Genomic DNA, 8,858 nt, shown 5'->3' on the forward strand with positions numbered 1-8,858 from the left:
ATGGTCTTTCCTCATTTCAAGCACAAACATTTAAGATCAATAAACTTTGACCTCGTCTAGTGTGATGATTTGGAATTTCGCAAAGAAATGTATTTCATGAGTTTATGAACAACAAGTCCATTACAAACCATGCATACATTTAAAACACATGGCTCAAGAGTCATGGTGTGAGGATGATAGTTCATTTTCTATTCGTGCATTTTGGTTCAGAGTTTAGTCATCTCAATGAAGGAGTTGCTTGATTCATGTGTCATTCTACGAGTAGAATGTCAAAAATATCATTTTAAATAAACATCAAATTATTTTTGAAATCAAAATGCAAGTTCAATTTTCAAAATTCCAATGGGGAAACTAATTTTGGTAAAAGAGATGAATTGAGTCCATGAGATCACACGAGGCTTCAAAAGTGTATTTGTGAGTGTTTAGAGGGAATCCCTTTTAGGATATTTTGGTTGTAAATCAAAGAAAGACACACAATTGAAGGACAAACTCATTATTTCATTGAAATCCTAAAAAAGCAACAAAGACCATATACTAGCAAAGTGACACATAAAAAGGCTAAACACTTAGCAATCATCGATTGGAATTTCTGGAATCTTCCAACCGTCCCTCTCCTATGAATTCCTCGACAAGGGCACCTTTCTAATAGTCAATTGAGGTCACACATAGACCAGTCTTGGCCTAATGACACTGTAGCTTCGTCTTCAGGACGAGTGATCTCTAAATGTCTTTGTTTTGGTAGCTCTTTCTCTTGTTTTTTTAACCACATTTGACATTGTGAACCTCGGTTTCTTTCTTTTCTCTAGTGAAACGTTTTCTTCTCATTCGAGTCAGCAACCCTTCCTAAATGGATAGCTTGTTCAATCATCTCAGCTATATCAACCAGGTCAGAAAAATATTGTGCAGAGCTTCGAACCAGGTATTCAAAGTACGGGGCCTTGAAAGGGTTACAAACAAATTGATCATCTCCTTTTCCAATAAAGGAGGATTAACTTCTGCGGTAGTCTCACACCACCGTTGAGTGTATTCTCTTATGGACTCCTTGTTGTTCTTTTTCATAGTTTGCAAGCTTGACCTATTAGGGCCCATATCCATATTGAACTTATATTGCCGAATAAAGTCATCAACTAAGTCCTTTCACTTTTTTATCTTGGTATTGTCTAACCATATATACCAAGTAAGGGCAACATCACTCAAACTATCTTGAAAGAAATGAATCAACAGTTTCTCGTCATAGACTACGTCAGCCATTTTGTTGCAGTATGCCTTGAGATGAGTTACAGGGCATTAGGTTCCTGTGTATTTGATGAATTCTGGCACCCTAAACTTCTTAGGAATGACTACGTTAGGTACCAAACACATCTCGATAGCTTTTATATGGTCATGTAGGCTAGTTCCCTCGAATGCCCTCAACATTTGTTTTTGGGCAGCCCATTTGTCCAAGCCATCTTCTTTTACCATCTTGTTCTTTTGAGATTCCTTTATTGTAAGGTCAATGGTAGATGACATTCTTATGGGATATGATGGTTGAGCAAATTGGGAATACATAACCTGTTGAGACACCTCATTTGCCCTCAGACTCTCTAGATTTACGAGCATAGGTTCAGGTTGAGCCGTAAATTTTGCTTCTTCAGGTTTAGATCTCAAGGCCTGTTCAAGTAGGCTAGTAAACCTTGCGACTTCTTCTCTAAGACTTTCCATCTCTTTTCGGTGTTGGGCTTCCAACTAAGCTTTTTCTTTATTTTCCATTTGTCTCTTTTTTTTTGCAGTCGAGTGTTATAGGTGTGTTTCGATGGGGGACCTATATTTCACCTGGAGTGCGGTATTATGACAATTCATAAGTGTATGTTCAAATATGCATAAAGATGAATGCAACATATTGGGTATGGATTCGCCTTTTGAGGGGGTGACATAACGATCGTTATTCTTTAAATGTGTGGTCAGATTCAAATTCGATATTCATTGCAATGCCGAGAGGAGATCTGTTTAGCCTTTTATCATTTGAGCTTTCAACCACATTCTTGGTATCTTTCATTATGCATCTAATGTCTTTGAGTAACAGTATCTCACCGATATCCAGTCTTTGACAGTCTCCCTCGGTCATTTGCAATGATTCAGACTCGAGTCCATACTCAACAATTATTATCTTAGGAATAGCGGTCATTATGTCACCTAAAAGCCCTGTAATAAGGATGCTTACACGTTTAAGCTTATATCAATGAAATTATGTAGGGATCAACCTAAAAGGTAGGTTCTGATCATTAAATGCATCGGGAAAATTTTGCTATCTAGTCTCAAAGGTCTTTCATATGCTCAGTGATCATCTTCGAAAGGTTGATATGAGGTTTACGAGCAGTGTGAAGATAGAGGCCCTGAGTAATATCAGTTTGACATACCGACTACTATCGAGCAAACAATCATGTGAGAGTTGGATTGTTTCGTAAGCCTTACCAGGCTAAAACCATTAGGGTGTCGTTACTCCTCCACTTATCTTAAAGTTGATACCACACATACTTTTAAAAATGAGATAAGTGAGGTGCGAAGACCTTAGATCCATATCTAATATATATGAATGATAAACATGAATAACTATGCATGTTAGCCAGTAAAAAGAGCAAAAAATATAAATGAATAAATAAAATAACTTGATAAACACAACAACACAAACACAGTACGACAAACATTTTTAGCAATAAAAAGACAAAAGGCAAAGCTTAGTCCTAAGAGGTCCCCAGTGGAGTCGTCATTCTGTTACACCCGGACATCGCGGCAACCGATTAAAAATTATCACTTGATTGAAAAAAAGAATAGATATCCGACATCTTGTTCTTTTAGGGGAAAATGTCTTGTTCAAGGAGTCGTCACCTAGTATTATGGTCACTAGAAACCCTAACTGGTCAACAGAGATTTTATGGTACGAGACTGGTTACACAAAAGGGAAGATGCTATCACCCCCTAAACGTCCTACGTGAGGCAGGTTACATTGTTGGTTTTCTCTAAAATTGCTTAAGAATTTGTTCTCCTTTTTTTCTTTTTTTTATTCTTCCTTTTATGTTCCTAACTCTGATATCAGTGAACAATTCCTACGAATATTTCCAACTTTGGCGTTGGTAAATATTGCACAAATCCAAAAAATACGATACTCCTGACTCTGACATCAGTGAATATTTTCACAAAAAATGAATTTGAAGAAGAAATTTTCTATGTCATTTTTTTCTTATTTATCCTTTATTATTATTTGCCCTTTTTAGATGGAAATAAAAAAACATTATATGACAAATTTGCATTTAACAATAATAGGCCACAGATTGAGTACATAACTTAAAAAAAAATACAAAACCCAAAGAAAAAAATTTAATCAAATGCGAGGAGCCCACAGATAAATCAACAAAGATTCCCAAATATTTTTGGAATTTTCTGATACTGATAAGGGGCTCGTTTGACTAAATATCAAACTAAAATGGACATAAAAATTATGGCCAAGGCATAAGGGTGTGTTTTAATAAACATAATTTGGGTCGGCTGGGCCTAAAGCCCAGATCCACCCAATCTCTTTTTTTTGGGGGGGGGCTGGGTCGAGCCCAACCAGCATGGGCTGGACTGGACCCAGCCGATGCAGCCTGGTCAGTGGCTCCAAGCCAGTGACCCACAGTGCGAACGTAATTAAATTACCTTCGCATTGTTTTCTTGCAACAATTACACAGAATCATAGAGAAAAATAAGACTTTACATGGTGAAGCCAAAGGCGAAGGCGAAGGTAACAGTGCAGGCACCGATTGAAGAATGCTCTCCTTCTCCTCCTCTTTTCAGTCTCTCCTCCCTCTGTTCTTGGTTTTTTTTTTTGTTCTCTCCTTTGTATCTGAATATGATTCTCCATGACGTACTTTAATTTTAACATCATTATGTTTGGTAGGGCTTACAACTCCTTCTATAGAGTTTTTTCCTTCACTCCATTGATAAGGGCTTTATAAGCTACATGCTCTATCAATTTTTCAACCTTAATCACCTCCTTATTAAATGATGTGAACCTCATGATCACGTGATCATGCAATCCACACACAAAGACACCAATTCCCGAAAGCCAAGTAAATCAAGTTTTATAGGAGTGTGACACGAAGATAACTTGTACCTAAGCACCAACACTATTGAAAACGGAAACCCCTACCCAATGAATATTGATTCGCGAATGAGAAGTATAAGTATGACGCCATGAAGTTAGTTGTTCTTCGATAAATCATTTTTCAGTTCTTTAGAGAACCAAGGAAGGGAGATTATCTCAGCAACAAATAACAAGTGTGGCAAAAAAAAAGTTTTATTAATATGAATTATCTAACTTACATGTCTGGTTATGCTTTTATTTATACTGACTCTAGATTGAAACAAACCCTAATGGACCTCTTATGTAAACTTATATAATGCTCACTTACAATTGAACTTAAATAATATAAATAAACCCTAAGCTAAGAAGAAAATAATAATAACAATAATAAATCTGAATTTAATATCCTAAATATGATAGGATCATATTTGCTGCTCTTTAGAAGTTTCATATGAGCTAGGAGAATCAAATCTGAAGTTGCATCCTTTTTAGTTTCCTTATTTGCAAAATATTCTTAGCTGACTTGAAAACTTATTTAATGATAGATTCCTACTATGATAGGAATAGAATAATTGTTTCCATACACCATAAGGATTCCACATTAATATGGAGTCCATACCACATGTAAACTATGTTGTTGCCTATTAAATATCCTTGCAAGACTAGGAAATTTCCAAAACCAGCTGTCACATCCTTATAGGAAAAGAATCATAGCCAAATAGGAAGTTCACAAGTCAAAAGAAAGTAAATAACAAAATTCATATAACCTCTGTTGACTAGTATTGTGATGCCTTTCTGAACTTTGATTGACCTGAAAGTTTAACCCAAGGTAGGACAATATGTTAGGAGACAACATGTCAGGACTCCATGTAAAATTTCAACCCGATCCAACAGTCGTATTAGGAATTATAACTGTTGCCATGAATGAAAACTAAAGAAGCTTAGGGTTATTGTCCCTCATAGGAGGGTGATCCCGTCTTAAAGACCTCTTCGGATATTTATCTCTAGAGAAGTAGGGAAGACCATGATGTAACACACTCGCCTCCTCTACCTAAATATGATTCTCATGACTTGCTTCATTTTTAACAACCTTATGTTTGGTAGGGCTTACAACTCCTTCTATAAAGTTCTTTCTTTCACTCCATTGAAAAGGGCTTCGTAAGCTGCAGGCTCTATCAATTTTTCAACCTTAATCATCTCCTCATTAAACCTCTTTAGGTATGCTCGTGTAGACTCATCTTATGCTTGAGTCATTTCAAAATGTTTTGTGGAGCGTTTTCTGGTTGGGATACTTATACTGAAACGTGCCTCTAGTTTGGCATAAAGGTCATTGAAAATCATGACTGAACCTAACTCTAGGTTATTGTACCATGTTTCTACTGAACCTTCAAAGTATATTGAGAGGATTTTGCATATGGCATGGTTGTTCTGAATGACTAGTTATAGACTACTTCATATATTTTGTACATGCTCGCTGAGGTTTGTGAGCTACTCATAGTTATCTAGAGTCATCTTCATGGCAATATAGTCCCTGGGTATGTGAGTGTTCAACACCCATGTAAATAGAGGAGAGTCTTTAATCAGATAGGAGGTGTAGACATCTTCTTGCATATATTCTTTTTTCTGGCTGATTTTCACTCCTATCCTATAGGGTTCCGAGAAGCTTGAGGTTTCTAGTATGGAATGACGTGATTCATAGATGGCCTCCTTCCCATGTTGGCTAGATTGATGTCTAGAGTATCTATTACATGCTCAACCATTATGAGGACGCATATACTTTTTAGAATGGTTGGATGACCTTTGAGGCTGAAAACCCCTCATTAACTTTTTATGACCCTCTTCTTTTGGGTAATGTAATCATCTATGGACACTAGGTGCAACCTGCTATGTGGAGGTGGCGAGGAGGATGCAATGACTTGTTGAGATGGCACTGGGATCTGTTGAGGTATATTTTCTCTTGCTTGCTAGTTTGCCAACATTACTTTGGTAAGGAGTTGCATTTGATTAATAAGTTATTAAAGGGTTAGCTGTGCAGGAGTATTTGTTGTGACAGGGAGATCAGTAACTTCTTCTATTCTAGGAATGTCCTAATTATCTGCCATTGATGATGATGAGTGGAGAAATCAACAAACCAATAGAGTTATCAATGACTTTTCAGAAGTTTCTCACAGACAACGCCACTAACGATGTCCCAAGATCCAGTACGTTCAAGAAACATGTTATTTGGTTAATCAACATGTTCATATACTTTTCTCCTCCTTAGCGTAGGAAGTACTGAATTACTGGTAAAAGCCTTAGTACTTGCTGTCGCACATGTGCAGCGTTGAAACGATCATCCTCCTAAATCAGGATAGTCGGGAATGATATGGGATGAAAGGATAAGGACTTCTTATCCTTTATCAGTAAAACGAGGGAATGTGAGTCACCATCTAATATTTTGGTCATTAGGAACCCTAATTGGTTTTATAGTCTGGGAAAAAGAGATTAATTGGATAAATGAAAGGTATTAACACCTCTAATACACCTTACTTGAAGTAAACAATATTATTTATTTCTCTGATATAAATAAAGAAAAAGTTTTATTTTCTAACTGTTGGTCTGTTTAAGGTTGAAAAAAAGTTTTTCTCAGTAAAGAGGTCATTATTTTATCAAGCTAAAAATCTAACTGTTCTAATGCCAACATAAAAATAAATTATTTTCTTTATTTAATATCAAGAATATATCTTACATATAAGTTCATAATCTCATATATTAAAAAAAACTAATTTGTTGTGGTATTATTGAAATGTAGGCCAAAATCCTTTGGAATTTTACAAACTCGTAGTAAAATCCATTCAAAAATATTTTAGATTTTTAAAATAAATGTTCAAATTATTTTTTAGGATTGTTGGTCATATGTAATTAAAACATTTTGTTAATTAAATTTTTTTATTATCTTTTTTCCTTTTTTGATCATTCATTTAACATAAAATAAAACGTAATAAAAAGAAAACACAACACACACTCTCTTTTTTTTAAAATATATTTTACTCACACACCCCACAATTACATGTTTACAAATAATAAAACTCCAAGATTAAAAAAATAATTCAAACACACTAAAAATTTAAAATTTGCAAAATGGTCATTTCAAAGGCTGGAAACGGGTTGGAGAGACTGTTGGGAACTTTGGAAGCACATTGAAAGAGTCTGGGGTTGGAGGAATAGTGGTAGAACAGTGATGGCGCGTCAGCTCTAGGCACCACTACCATTAGCAGCATGTGAACCCACGAGCTGTCGTCGGTGAAGCGAAAAATGGGTGGATCGAGTAGATCACCTCTTCCTCTTCATGTTTGTATCGACAATGTCATACACCATTACCTACAAAGTAAAGAAACCAAGACAAACAATTGATTTTATTTTTTTTCTTTTTCATAGATCTGTTTCACAAGTCATTTTTCTCAATTTTCTTCCCCTTTGTGGTTGCTTTAACTATAAATAGTGAGGGAGAGGTGTGGTAGAGATCAATGTTATGGGTAGGGATTGGTCGTTGGTCATTAATTGGGTTAGAGAAAAAGAGATTGTTGCTATAAAGGTGGTCTTGTTATTGGTGTAGGTCTGTCATTACTAACGATAGATGTGAGGAGAAAGATGAAGTATAGCTAGGAAGATCGAGTGTCGGGTAGTGAGAGGCTGAAAATGGTGGGAAAAAAAAAATAAAGGATGAAAAGCCTTGTACAACTGTATTTATAGGAGACAATGATGGGTCTTTGATCTATCTGTGTTTGACTCTTGTTAGTGGAGGTTGCCATTGAAGTTCTTCACTGGTGTTGATGGAGGGATGTTGGCTACTTATGAAGAGAGGCTCGATTGATAAAGGCCATTAGTGTTTTGAATGGCCTTTCATGTGTGCTTCTTCTCTTACAGTAAGGGTAAGAGAAATGAGAGGTTGGTGTTCAGTAATTGGTGGTTGACAGTTAGGGTTTTAAGTATATTGGGTATAAGGTTTTTTTATGTATATATTTTGGGAGAGAGTGTGTGAGTTGAAGAGTTTTTTTGTTTTGTTTTCTTTTTCTTTGTGATGGCCTCCTCTCACTTTTCTTTTATGTGAGACAAACACCTTCTTATAGATGAAAATTTTTATCTTCTTTTCTAATTGCTTAGTCTAACAAGCAACCTAAATTCACTTTAGTCCCTTGGTTTCTTCCTTTTTATTTTGGTACCTTTGTCCAAATATGTTTTTTTTTTTTGTATTTTGGTTTTTTTTAAAAGGCAACATCAACACCAACTCAATGAGAAAAATCAACTATTTTAAAAATAACATGTTAAAAGTTGAATGCATTGAAAAGAAATTTGAATCCTTTTGAGACAACGCTGAAAATAACGCAAATACATCAAGAACATATTTTTTATTTTTTGTATGTTGAAACTATTTAGAAAAATAGGGGGTCAAAAATTGGGTTACAACACCTGCAAAAACAGTCTCTATCGGTGAGACTTAAAGACTTCCCGATGATAAAGTCAGTAACTTTAAAGGGAAAAGGCAATAAATGAAAGAAAAAGCCTTAAATTCTAAAAACAAGAGTGTTTGTTCTTATTTTTGGGTGTGATTAATGCTCTTCAAATATATAAGCTTTTTATAGTAAGAAAAGTTTTGAACCCTTTACATGGGTGGTTCAATATTTATACACCCTGAACCTTGTCATTTTGATAAAGTTAGGAGGGCTTGAAGAGTCATTCTCACTTGGCGACTTTAATGAGGGATAAAAAATTTTACACA

The sequence above is a fragment of the Populus trichocarpa genome, chromosome 9, assembly GCF_000002775.5.
Source record: "Populus trichocarpa isolate Nisqually-1 chromosome 9, P.trichocarpa_v4.1, whole genome shotgun sequence".
NCBI classification, from domain to species: domain Eukaryota; kingdom Viridiplantae; phylum Streptophyta; class Magnoliopsida; order Malpighiales; family Salicaceae; genus Populus; species Populus trichocarpa.